The sequence below is a fragment of the Mustelus asterias genome, unplaced genomic scaffold (assembly GCF_964213995.1).
Source record: "Mustelus asterias unplaced genomic scaffold, sMusAst1.hap1.1 HAP1_SCAFFOLD_2360, whole genome shotgun sequence".
In the NCBI taxonomy this organism is placed as follows: domain Eukaryota; kingdom Metazoa; phylum Chordata; class Chondrichthyes; order Carcharhiniformes; family Triakidae; genus Mustelus; species Mustelus asterias.
Genome location: NW_027592305.1, coordinates 20,001 through 32,500, shown reverse-complemented (window position 1 = coordinate 32,500; position 12,500 = coordinate 20,001).

Genomic DNA, 12,500 nt, shown 5'->3' with positions numbered 1-12,500 from the left:
CCTCGGCGGGACGGATCCACCAACCTCTGCGGAAACCATGCACCGAGCCTGGCGACCGCCGACCGGATCTGACTTCATAGACTTCCGTCTGTGCTCACATTTTTGCTCTGCGGGCACAGGGAGCCTCCAAGTCGGCAGCACAACCGCACCCTCGGGTGCTGGCTTTTCACTGGTTCACCATTTACTGCCGGCCACCATTTACTGCCGGCTCACACCTGGGCCACCCTCCCGTGGCCAGAGCCTGAGCCTAGTGCGGCTTAATCTCCCACCGTGCCCCGTTTGATGGACCCTCTCTGCGGCCAGAGGCTAAGTCAAGTTCGGCTAACTCTGCCACCGTGCCCGTCGTCTGGACCATCTCTCTTGCCAGAGACTAAGTCCAGTTTGGTTAATGATTTACCAGAGCTCCGTTCAGCGCGGCCGATGGTCTCAACCATTCCTGCCGCCGGCGGAGCTCCACCCGGGGCTGCAACCGGGTGAGGTCCGGGGCCCTCGGTCGTGCCCGTCGGCTGGACCATCTCTCTTGCCAGAGACTAAGTCCAGTTTGGTTAATGATTTACCAGAGCTCCGTTCAGCGCGGCCGATGGTCTCAACCATTCCGGCCGCCGGCGGAGCTCCACCCGGGGCTGCAACCGGGTGAGGTCCGGGGCCCTCGGTCGTGCCCGTCGGCTGGACCATCTCTCTTGCCAGAGACTAAGTCCAGTTTGGTTAATGATTTACCAGAGCTCCGTTCAGCGCGGCCGATGGTCTCAACCATTCCGGCCGCCGGCGGAGCTCCACCCGGGGCTGCAACCGGGTGAGGTCCGGGGCCCTCGGTCGTGCCCGTCGGCTGGACCATCTCTCTTGCCAGAGACTAAGTCCAGTTTGGTTAATGATTTACCAGAGCTCCGTTCAGCGCGGCCGATGGTCTCAACCATTCCGGCCGCCGGCGGAGCTCCACCCGGGGCTGCAACCGGGTGAGGTCCGGGGCCCTCGGTCGTGCCCGTCGGCTGGACCATCTCTCTTGCCAGAGACTAAGTCCAGTTTGGTTAATGATTTACCAGACCTCCGTTCAGCGCGGCCGATGGTCTCAACCATTCCGGCCGCCGGCGGAGCTCCACCCGGGGCTGCAACCGGGTGAGGTCCGGGCCCTCGGTCGTGCCCGTCGGCTGGACCATCTCTCTTGCCAGAGACTAAGTCCAGTTTGGTTAATGATTTACCAGACCTCCGTTCAGCGCGGCCGATGGTCTCAACCATTCCGGCCGCCGGCGGAGCCCCACCCGGGGCTGCAGCCGGGTGAGGTCCGGGCCCTCGGTCGTGCCCGTCGGCTGGACCATCTCTCTTGCCAGAGACTAAGTCCAGTTTGGTTAATGATTTACCAGACCTCCGTTCAGCGCGGCCGATGGTCTCAACCATTCCGGCCGCCGGCGGAGCCCCACCCGGGGCTGCAGCCGGGTGAGGTCCGGGCCCTCGGTCGTGCCCGTCGGCACCCCCGGCCGCGGCCGGTGCCCAGGCCGCCGCTTTTCCGACGGCCGAAAAAGTCGGAAAAACGGCCGAAAATCCGGGGAAATACTAGCCCAATCTGGCCGAACGGCCGTCGGGGCGGCGGGCCCGGTGCGGTCCCGGCAGACCTGGGGGCTCGAGCGGGGCCCCTGTTTCGATTTTCCGCCTTCAATGCAGCAAAGTCAAAACTGGTTAATGAGTTGCCACATGTCATTGCCATCGCCTTCCTGCTATTCTGCAGGTACCCCGCCAACCCCCCGTGCCAGAAAATGCAAGTGGCCACCTCGGCGGGGTGTGCCCCGGTAGTCCTACCGGGGAAGGGGCCCGGAGGCCCCGCAAAACGGTTCAATCTCAACTCCATCCCCACTTCCGGGGGTAACTGGTTAACCAGCCTCGGGACTCCCCTGCCAGAAAATGCGAGTGGCCACCTCGGCGGGACGGATCCGCCGAGCTCTGCGGGAAACCGTGCACCCTGCCCCGCCACCACCGACCGGATCTGACTTCATAGAGCTCCGTGCGGCTCCCATTTTTGCTCTGCGGGGCCAGGGAGCCTCCGAATCGGAAGGACTACCGCCATCGCGGGTGCATCACTGCTGCCGGGTGGCCACGGCCTGCCAGCCCTCACCTGGACCCCCCCTCCTGCGCCAGGGGCCAAGTCCAGTTTGGTTAATGAGTTACCCGAGCTCCGTTCAGCGCGGCCGATGGTCTCAACCATTCCGGCCGCCGGCGGAGCTCCTCCGGGGCTGCAAACGGGTGAATTCCGGGCCCTCGCTCGAGGGGAAGGCACCCCCGGCCGCGGCCGGTGGCCAGGCCGCCGCTTTTCCGACGTCCGAAAAAGTCGGAAAAACGGCCAAAAATCCGGAGAAATACTAGCCCATTCTGGCCGAACGGCCGTCGGGGCGGCGGCCCGGTGCGGTCCCGGCAGACCTGGGGGCTCGAGCGGGGCCCTGTTTCGATTTTCCGCCTTCAATGCAGCAAAGTCAAAACTGGTTAATGAGTTGCCACATGTCATTGCCATCGCCTTCCTGCTATTCTGCAGGTACCCCGCCAACCCACCGTGCCAGAAAATGCAAGTGTCCACCTCGGCGGGAACACCTCCGGTAGTCATGCCGCCGAAGAGGTCCCGACGGCGGCATGAGGGGGTCAAATCCATCCCGATGGGGACCGACGGTTCTTTTTAAAAACGCGTTTTTTCGCGATTTCAACGGCCGGGCCGCCTCGCCCCGGGTCGCCACGACCCCGAACCGCCACCCGCCGGTCGCCGAAGCCGATAGAGCGCCGCCTACCGGTCATCAAATAATTGGTTAATGAGTTCCCCCGAAGTTGGTTAATGTTTTCCCGGCTGTTGCTTAGTCTGATCCCCGCAGCTCCTGATACTAAGGGCAGCTGCTTAATGTACTGCCCCCTGTTGGACAATGGCTTCCCCGCCGTTGGTTGATGCTTTACCCGCCTCTGGTGGATGTTTTCCCGAAACTGGTTAATGAGTTCCCACGAAACTGGTTAATGAGTTCCCACGAAGTTGTTTTCCCCGCTGCTGGTTCATTTGCACCCCGCTGCTCCTGATACTAAGGGCAGCTGCTTAATGTGCTCCCCCCTGTTGGACGAAGGCTTCCCCGCCGTTGGTTGATGCTTTCCCCGCCTCTGGTTGATGTTTTCCCGAAACTGGTTAATGAGTTCCCCCGAAACTGGTTAATGAGTTCCCACGAAACTGGTTAATGAGTTCCCCCGCGGTTGGTTGATCTTTTCCCGGCTGTTGCTTAATCTGATCCCCGCTGCTCCTGATACTTAGGGCAGCTGCTTAATGTACTGCCCCCTGTTGGACAATGGCTTCCCCGCCGTTGGTTGATGCTTTACCCGCCTCTGGTGGATGTTTTCCCGAAACTGGTTAATGAGTTCCCACGAAACTGGTTAATGAGTTCCCACGAAGTTGTTTTCCCCGCTGCTGGTTCATTTGTACCCCGCTGCTCCTGAGACTAAGGGCAGCTGCTTAATGTGCTCCCCACTGTTGGACAAAGGCTTCCCGGCCGTTGGTCGATGCTTTCCCCGCCTTTGGTGGAGGATTTCCCGAAACTGGTTAATGAGTTCCCCAGAAACTGGTTAATGAGTTCCCACGAAACTGGTTAATGAGTTCCCCCGCGGTTGGCTGATCTTTTCCCGGCTGTTGCTTAATCTGATCCCCGCGGCTCCTGATACTAAGGGCAGCTGCTTAATGTGCTCCCCACTGTAGGACAATGGCTTCCCCGCCGTTGGTTGATGCTTTCCCCGCCTCTGGTTGATGTTTTCCCGAAACTGGTTAATGAGTTCCCACGAAACTGGTTAATGAGTTCCCACGAAGTTGCTTTCCCCGCTGCTGGTTCATTTGTACCCCGCTGCTCCTGATACTAAGGGCAGCTGCTTAATGTACTTCCCCCTGTTGGACAATGGCTTCCCCGCCGTTGGTTGATGCTTTCCCCGCCTTTGGTGGACGTTTTCCCGAAACTGGTTAATGAGTTCCCACGAAACTGGTTAATGAGTTCCCACGAAGTTGTTTTCCCCGCTGCTGGTTCATTTGTACCCCGCTGCTCCTGATACTAAGGGCAGCTGCTTAATGTGCTCCCCCCTGTTGGACAATGGCTTCCCCGCCGTTGGTGCATGTTTTCCCCGCCTTTGGTGGAAGTTTTCCCGAAACTGGTTAATGAGTTCCCACGAAACTGGTTAATGAGTTCCCACGAAGTTTTTTTCCCCGCTGCTGGTTCATTTGTACCCCGCTGCTCCTGATACTAAGGGCAGCTGCTTAATGTGCTCCCCCCTGTTGGACAATGGCTTCCCCGCCGTTGGTGCATGTTTTCCCCGCCTTTGGTGGAAGTTTTCCCGAAACTGGTTAATGAGTTCCCACGAAACTGGTTAATGAGTTCCCCCGCGGTTGGCTGATCTTTTCCCGGCTGTTGCTTACTCTGATCCCCGCTGCTCCTGATACTAAGGGCAGCTGCTTAATGTGCTCCCGTCTGTTGGACAATGGCTTCCCCGCCGTTGGTTGATGCTTTCCCCGCCTTTGGTGGACGTTTTCCCGAAACTGGTTAATGAGTTCCCACGAAACTGGTTAATGAGTTCCCACGAAACTGGTTAATGAGTTCCCACGAAGTTGTTTTCCCCGCTGCTGGTTCATTTGCACCCCGCTGCTCCTGATACTAAGGGCAGCTGCTTAATGTGCTCCCCCCTGTTGGACGAAGGCTTCCCCGCCGTTGGTTGATGCTTTCCCCGCCTCTGGTTGATGTTTTCCCGAAACTGGTTAATGAGTTCCCCCGAAACTGGTTAATGAGTTCCCACGAAGCTGTTTTCCCCGCTGCTGGTTCATTTGTACCCCGCTGCTCCTGATACTAAGGGCAGCTGCTTAATGTGCTCCCGCCTGTTGGACAATGGCTTCCCCGCCGCTGGTTGATGTTTTCCCCGCCTTTGGTGGAAGGTTTCCCGAAACTGGTTAATGAGTTCCCCCGAAACTGGTTAATGAGTTCCCACGAAACTGGTTAATGAGTTCCCCCGCGGTTGGCTGATCTTTTCCCGGCTGTTGCTTAATCTGATCCCCGCTGCTCCTGATACTTAGGGCAGCTGCTTAATGTACTGCCCCCTGTTGGACAATGGCTTCCCCGCCGTTGGTTGATGCTTTCCCCGCCTCTGGTGGATGTTTTCCCGAAACTGGTTAATGAGTTCCCACGAAACTGGTTAATGAGTTCCCACGAAGTTGTTTTCCCCGCTGCTGGTTCATTTGTACCCCGCTGCTCCTGAGACTAAGGGCAGCTGCTTAATGTGCTCCCCACTGTTGGACAAAGGCTTCCCGGCCGTTGGTCGATGCTTTCCCCGCCTTTGGTGGAGGATTTCCCGAAACTGGTTAATGAGTTCCCAGGAAACTGGTTAATGAGTTCCCCCGCGGTTGGCTGATCTTTTCCCGGCTGTTGCTTAATCTGATCCCCGCTGCTCCTGATACTAAGGGCAGCTGCTTAATGTGCTCCCCACTGTTGGACAATGGCTTCCCCGCCGTTGGCTGATGCTTTCCCCGCCTTTGGTGGACGTTTTCCCGAAACTGGTTAATGAGTTCCCACGAAACTGGTTAATGAGTTCCCACGAAACTGGTTAATGAGTTCCCCCGCGGTTGGCTGATCTTTTCCCGGCTGTTGCTTAATCTGTTCCCCGCTGCTCCTGAGACTAAGGGCAGCTGCTTAATGTGCTCCCCCCTGTTGGACAAAGGCTTCCCCGCCGTTGGTTGATGCTTTCCCCGCCTCTGGTGGAAGATTTCCCGAAACTGGTTAATGAGTTCCCCCGAAACTGGTTAATGAGTTCCCACGAAGCTGTTTTCCCCGCTGCTGGTTCATTTGTGCACCGCTGCTCCTGATACTAAGGGCAGCTGCTTAATGTGCTCCCCCCTGTTGGACAAAGGCTTCCCCGCCGTTGGTTGATGCTTTCCCCGCCTCTGGTTGATGTTTTCCCGAAACTGGTTAATGAGTTCCCACGAAACTGGTTAATGAGTTCCCCCGCGGTTTCCTGATCTTTTCCCGGCTGCTGCTAAATCTGATCCCCGCTGCTCCTGATACTAAGGGCAGCTGCTTAATGTGCTCCCCCCTGTTGGACAATGGCTTCCCCGCCGTTGGTGCATGTTTTCCCCGCCTTTGGTGGAAGGTTTCCCGAAACTGGTTAATGAGTTCCCACGAAACTGGTTAATGAGTTCCCACGGAGTTGTTGTCCCCGCTGCTGGTTCATTTGTACCCCGCTGCTCCTGATACTAAGGGCAGCTGCTTAATGTGCTCCCCCCTGTTGGACAATGGTTTCCCCGCCGTTGGTGCATGTTTTCCCCGCCTTTGGTGGAAGGTTTCCCGAAACTGGTTAATGAGTTCCCACGAAACTGGTTAATGAGTTCCCACGGAGTTGTTTTCCCCGCTGCTGGTTCATTTGTACCCCGCTGCTCCTGATACTAAGGGCAGCTGCTTAATGTACTCCCCCCTGTTGGACAATGGCTTCCCCGCCGTTGGTGCATGTTTTCCCCGCCTCTGGTTGATGTTTTCCCGAAACTGGTTAATGAGTTCCCACGAAACTGGTTAATGAGTTCCCCCGCGGTTGGCTGATCTTTTCCCGGCTGTTGCTTAATCTGATCCCCGCTGCTCCTGATACTAAGGGCAGCTGCTTAATGTACTCCCCCCTGTTGGACAATGGCTTCCCCGCCGTTGGTGCATGTTTTCCCCGCCTTTGGTGGAAGGTTTCCCGAAACTGGTTAATGAGTTCCCAGGAAACTGGTTAATGAGTTCCCACGGAGTTGTTTTCCCCGCTGCTTGTTCATTTGTACCCCGCTGCTCCTGATACTAAGGGCAGCTGCTTAATGTGCTCCCCACTGCTGGACAATGGCTTCCCCGCCGTTGGTTGATGCTTTCCCCGCCTTTGGTGGATGTTTTCCCGAAACTGGTTAATGAGTTCCCAAGAAACTGGTTAATGAGTTCCCACGAAACTGGTTAATGAGTTCCCACGAAGCTGTTTTCCCCGCTGCTGGTTCATTTGTACCCCGCTGCTCCTGATACTAAGGGCAGCTGCTTAATGTGCTCCCCACTGTTGGACAATGGCTTCCCCGCCGTTGGTTCATGTTTTCCCCGCCTTTGGTGGAAGTATTCCCGAAACTGGTTAATGAGTTCCCACGAAACTGGTTAATGAGTTCCCCCGCGGTTGGCTGATCTTTTCCCGGCTGTTGCTTAATCTGATCCCCGCTGCTCCTGATACTAAGGGCAGCCACTTAATGTGCTCCCCACTTTTGGACAAGGGCTTCCCGGCCGTTGGTTCATGCTTTCCCCGCCTTTGGTGGAGGTTTTCCCGAAACTGGTTAATGAGTTCCCACGAAACTGGTTAATGAGTTCCCCCGCGGTTTCCTGATCTTTTCCCGGCTGTTGCTTAATCTGATCCCCGCTGCTCCTGACACTAAGGGCAGCTGCTTAATGTGCTCCCCACTGTTGGACAATGGCTTCCCCGCCGTTGGTTGATGTTTTCCCCGCCTTTGGTGGACGTTTTCCCGAAACTGGTTAATGAGTTCCCACGAAACTGGTTAATGAGTTCCCACGGAACTGGTTAATGAGTTCCCCCGCGGTTGGTTGATCTTTTCCCGGCTGTTGCTTAATCTGATCCCCGCTGCTCCTGATACTAAGGGCAGCTGCTTAATGTGCTCCCCCCTGTTGGACAATGGCTTCCCCGCCGTTGGTGCATGTTTTCCCCGCCTCTGGTTGATGTTTTCCCGAAACTGGTTAATGAGTTCCCACGAAACTGGTTAATGAGTTCCCACGAAGTTGTTTTCCCCGCTGCTGGTTCATTTGTACCCCGCTGCTCCTGATACTAAGGGCAGCTGCTTAATGCGCTCCCCCCTGTTGGACAATGGCTTCCCCGCCGCTGGTTGATGTTTTCCCCGCCTTTGGTGGACGTTTTCCCGAAACTGGTTAATGAGTTCCCACGAAACTGGTTAATGAGTTCCCACGGAGTTGTTTTCCCCGCTGCTTGTTCATTTGTACCCCGCTGCTCCTGATACTAAGGGCAGCTGCTTAATGTGCTCCCCCCTGTTGGACAATGGCTTCCCCGCCGTTGGTGCATGTTTTCCCCGCCGTTGGTGGCAGTTTTCCCGAAACTGGTTAATGAGTTCCCACGAAACTGGTTAATGAGTTCCCCCGCGGTTGGCTGATCTTTTCCCGGCTGTTGCTTAATCTGATCCCCGCTGCTCCTGATACTAAGGGCAGCTGCTTAATGTGCTCCCCCCGGTTGGACAATGCCTTCCCCGCCGTTGGTTCATGCTTTCCCCGCCTTTGGTGGAAGTTTTCCCGAAACTGGTTAATGAGTTCCCCCGAAACTGGTTAATGAGTTCCCACGAAGCTGTTTTCCCCGCTGCTGGTTCATTTGTACCCCGCTGCTCCTGATACTAAGGGCAGCTGCTTAATGTGCTCCCCCCTGTTGGACAAAGGCTTCCCCGCCGTTGGTTGATGTTTTCCCCGCCTTTGGTGGACGTTTTCCCGAAACTGGTTAATGAGTTCCCCCGAAACTGGTTAATGAGTTCCCCCGCGGTTGGCTGATCTTTTCCCGGCTGTTGCTTAATCTGATCCCCGCTGCTCCTGATACTAAGGGCAGCTGCTTAATGTGCTCCCCCCGGTTGGACAATGCCTTCCCCGCCGTTGGTTCATGCTTTCCCCGCCTTTGGTGGAAGTTTTCCCGAAACTGGTTAATGAGTTCCCCCGAAACTGGTTAATGAGTTCCCACGAAGCTGTTTTCCCCGCTGCTGGTTCATTTGTACCCCGCTGCTCCTGATACTAAGGGCAGCTGCTTAATGTGCTCCCCCCTGTTGGACAAAGGCTTCCCCGCCGTTGGTTGATGCTTTCCCCGCCTCTGGTTGAATTTTTCCCGAAACTGGTTAATGAGTTCCCAGGAAACTGGTTAATGAGTTCCCACGAAACTGGTTAATGAGTTCCCCCGCGGTTGGTTGATCTTTTCCCGGCTGTTGCTTAATCTGATCCCCGCCGCTCCTGATACTAAGGGCAGCTGCTTAATGTGCTCCCCCCTGTTGGACAATGGCTTCCCCGCCGTTGGTGCATGTTTTCCCCGCCTTTGGTGGACGTTTTCCCGAAACTGGTTAATGAGTTCCCACGAAACTGGTTAATGAGTTCCCACGAAACTGGTTAATGAGTTCCCCCGCGGTTGGCTGTTCTTTTCCCGGCTGTTGCTTAATCTGATCCCCGCTGCTCCTGATACTAAGGGCAGCTGCCTAATGTGCTCCCCACTGTTGGACAATGGCTTCCCCGCCGTTGGTTGATGCTTTCCCCGCCTTTGGTGGACGTTTTCCCGAAACTGGTTAATGAGTTCCCACGAAACTGGTTAATGAGTTCCCACGAAGTTGTTTTCCCCGCTGCTGGTTCATTTGTACCCCGCTGCTCCTGATACTAAGGGCAGCTGCTTAATGTGCTCCCCCCTGTTGGACAAAGGCTTCCCCGCCGTTGGTGCATGTTTTCCCCGCCTTTGGTGGAAGTTTTCCCGAAACTGGTTAATGAGTTCCCAGGAAACTGGTTAATGAGTTCCCCCGCGGTTGGCTGATCTTTTCCCGGCTGTTGCTTAATCTGATCCCCGCTGCTCCTGATACTAAGGGCAGCTGCTTAATGTGCTCCCCCCGGTTGGACAATGGCTTCCCCGCCGTTGGTTCATGCTTTCCCCGCCTTTGGTGGAGGTTTTCCCGAAACTGGTTAATGAGTTCCCACGAAACTGGTTAATGAGTTCCCAGGAAACTGGTTAATGAGTTCCCCCGCGGTTGGCTGATCTTTTCCCGGCTGTTGCTTAATCTGATCCCCGCTGCTCCTGATACTAAGGGCAGCTGCTTAATGTGCTCCCCACTGTTGGACAATGGCTTCCCGGCCGTTGGTTGATGCTTTCCCCGCCTTTGGTGGAAGTTTTCCCGAAACTGGTTAATGAGTTCCCCCGAAACTGGTTAATGAGTTCCCACGAAACTGGTTAATGAGTTCCCACGAAGTTGTTTTCCCCGCTGCTGGTTCATTTGTACCCCGCTGCTCCTGATACTAAGGGCAGCTGCTTAATGTGCTCCCCCCGGTTGGACAATGGCTTCCCCGCCGTTGGTTCATGCTTTCCCCGCCTTTGGTGGAGGTTTTCCCGAAACTGGTTAATGAGTTCCCACGAAACTGGTTAATGAGTTCCCAGGAAACTGGTTAATGAGTTCCCCCGCGGTTGGTTGATCTTTTCCCAGGCTGTTGCTTAATCTGATCCCCGCTGCTCCTGAGACTAAGGGCAGCTGCTTAATGTGCTCCCCACTGTTGGACAGTGGCTTCCCCGCCGTTGGTTGATGCTTTCCCCGCCTTTGGTTGATGTTTTCCCGAAACTGGTTAATGAGTTCCCACGAAACTGGTTAATGAGTTCCCCCGCGGTTTCCTGATCTTTTCCCGGCTGTTGCTTAATCTGATCCCCGCTGCTCCTGATACTAAGGGCAGCTGCTTAATGTGCTCCCCCCTGTTGGACAATGGCTTCCCCGCCGTTGTTTGATGTTTTCCCCGCCTTAGGTGGACGGTTTCCCGAAACTGGTTAATGAGTTCCCACGAAACTGGTTAATGAGTTCCCCCGCGGTTGGCTGATCTTTTCCCGGCTGCTGCTTAATCTCTTCCCCGCTGCTCCTGAGACTAAGGGCAGCTGCTTGATGTGCTCCCCCCCCCCTGTTGGACAATGGCTTCCCCGCCGTTGGTTGATGCTTTCCCCGCCTTTGGTGGAAGTTTTCCCGAAACTGGTTAATGAGTTCCCACGAAACTGGTTAATGCGTTCCCACGACACTGGTTAATGAGTTCCCCCGCGGTTGGCTGATCTTTTCCCGGCTGCTGCTTAATCTCTTCCCCGCTACTCCTGAGACTAAGGGCAGCTGCTTAGTGTACTCCCCGTTGTTGGTTCCTGGCTTCCCCAGTGTTTTGCCTGCCGTTGGTTCATGTCTTCCCGATATTTCGTTCATGTTTTCCCCCGAAGTTGGTGAATGTTTTCCCGGCTGTTGGATAATCTGTTCCCCGCTGCTCCTGAGACTAAGGGCAACTGCTTAATGTACTCCCCGCTGGTGGTTAATGGCTTCCCCGGTGTTTGTTCAACCCCCCGCACCCGCGGTTAGGGTTAGGGTTCGGGTTAGGGTTAGGGTCAAGGCACAGGCAGAAACACGCCCTTACTACACACTCCATGCTCACAAGCACTCCACATTGACTCTCCACGCCCGCACAGGCGCCCCTCACGCCGGCCACACTTTCAAATTGCTCCGTTAGGGTTAGGGTTAGGGTTAGGGCTAGGGCTAGGGCTCGGGTTAGGGTTCGGGTGACGGCTACGGTTAGGGTTAGCGCTAGGGTTAGGGTTAGTGTTAGGGTCAAGGCACAGGCAGAAACACGCCCTTACAACACACTCCATGCTCACAAGGACTCCACATCGACTCTCCACGCCCGCACAGGCGTCCCTCGCGCCGGCCACACTTTCAAATTGCTCCCTTAGGGTTAGGCTTAGGGTTAGGCTAGGGTTAGGGTTAGGGCTAGGGCTCGGGCTAGGGTTAGGCTTAGTGTTAGGGTTAGGGCTAGCGTTAGGGCTATGGTTAGGGTTAGGGCCACGGTTAGGGTTAGGGTTAGGGTTAGGGCTAGTGTTAGGGTTAGGGTTAGGGTTAGTGTTAGGGTGAGGGCTAGGGTTAGGGCTTTGGTTAGGGTTAGGGTTAGGGCCACGGTTAGGGTTAGGGTTTGGGCTAGGGTTAGGGTTAGGGTTAGGGTTAGTGTTAGGGTTAGGGCTAGGGTTAGGGCTTTGGTAAGGGTTAGGGTTAGGGTTTGGGCTAGGGCCACGGTTAGGGTTAGGGTTAGGGTTTGGGCTAGGGTTAGGGTTAGGGTTAGTGTTAGGGTTAGGGCTAGGGTTAGGGCTTTGGTCAGGGTTAGGGTTAGGGTTTGGGCTAGGGTTAGGGTTAGTGTTAGGGTTAGGGTTAGTGTTAGGGTTAGGGCTAGGGTTAGGGCTTTGGTTAGGGCTAGGGCCACGGTTAGGGTTAGGGTTAGGGTTTGGGCGAGGGTTAGGGCTTTGGTTAGGGTTTGGGTTAGGTTTTGGGCTAGGGCTAGGGTTAGTGTTAGGGTTAGGGTTAGTGTTAGGGTTAGGGCTAGGGTTAGGGCTTTGGTTAGGGTTAGGGCCACGGTTAGGGTTAGGGTTTGGGCTAGGGTTAGGGTTAGTGTTAGGGTTAGGGTTTGGGCTAGGGTTAGGGTTAGGGTTAGGGTTAGTGTTAGGGTTAGGGCTAGGGTTAGCGCTTTGGTTAGGGTTAGGGTTTGGGCTAGGGTTAGGGTTAGGGTTAGGGTTAGTGTTAGGGTTAGGGCTAGGGCTAGGGCTTTGGTTAGGGTTAGGGCCACGGTTAGGGTTAGGGTTTGGGCTAGGGTTAGGGTTCGGGTTAGGGTTAGGGCTAGGGTTAGGGTGAGGGCTAGTGCTCGGGCTAGGGTTAGGCTTAGTGTTAGGGTTCGGGTTAGGGTTAGGGCTAGGGTTTGGGTGAG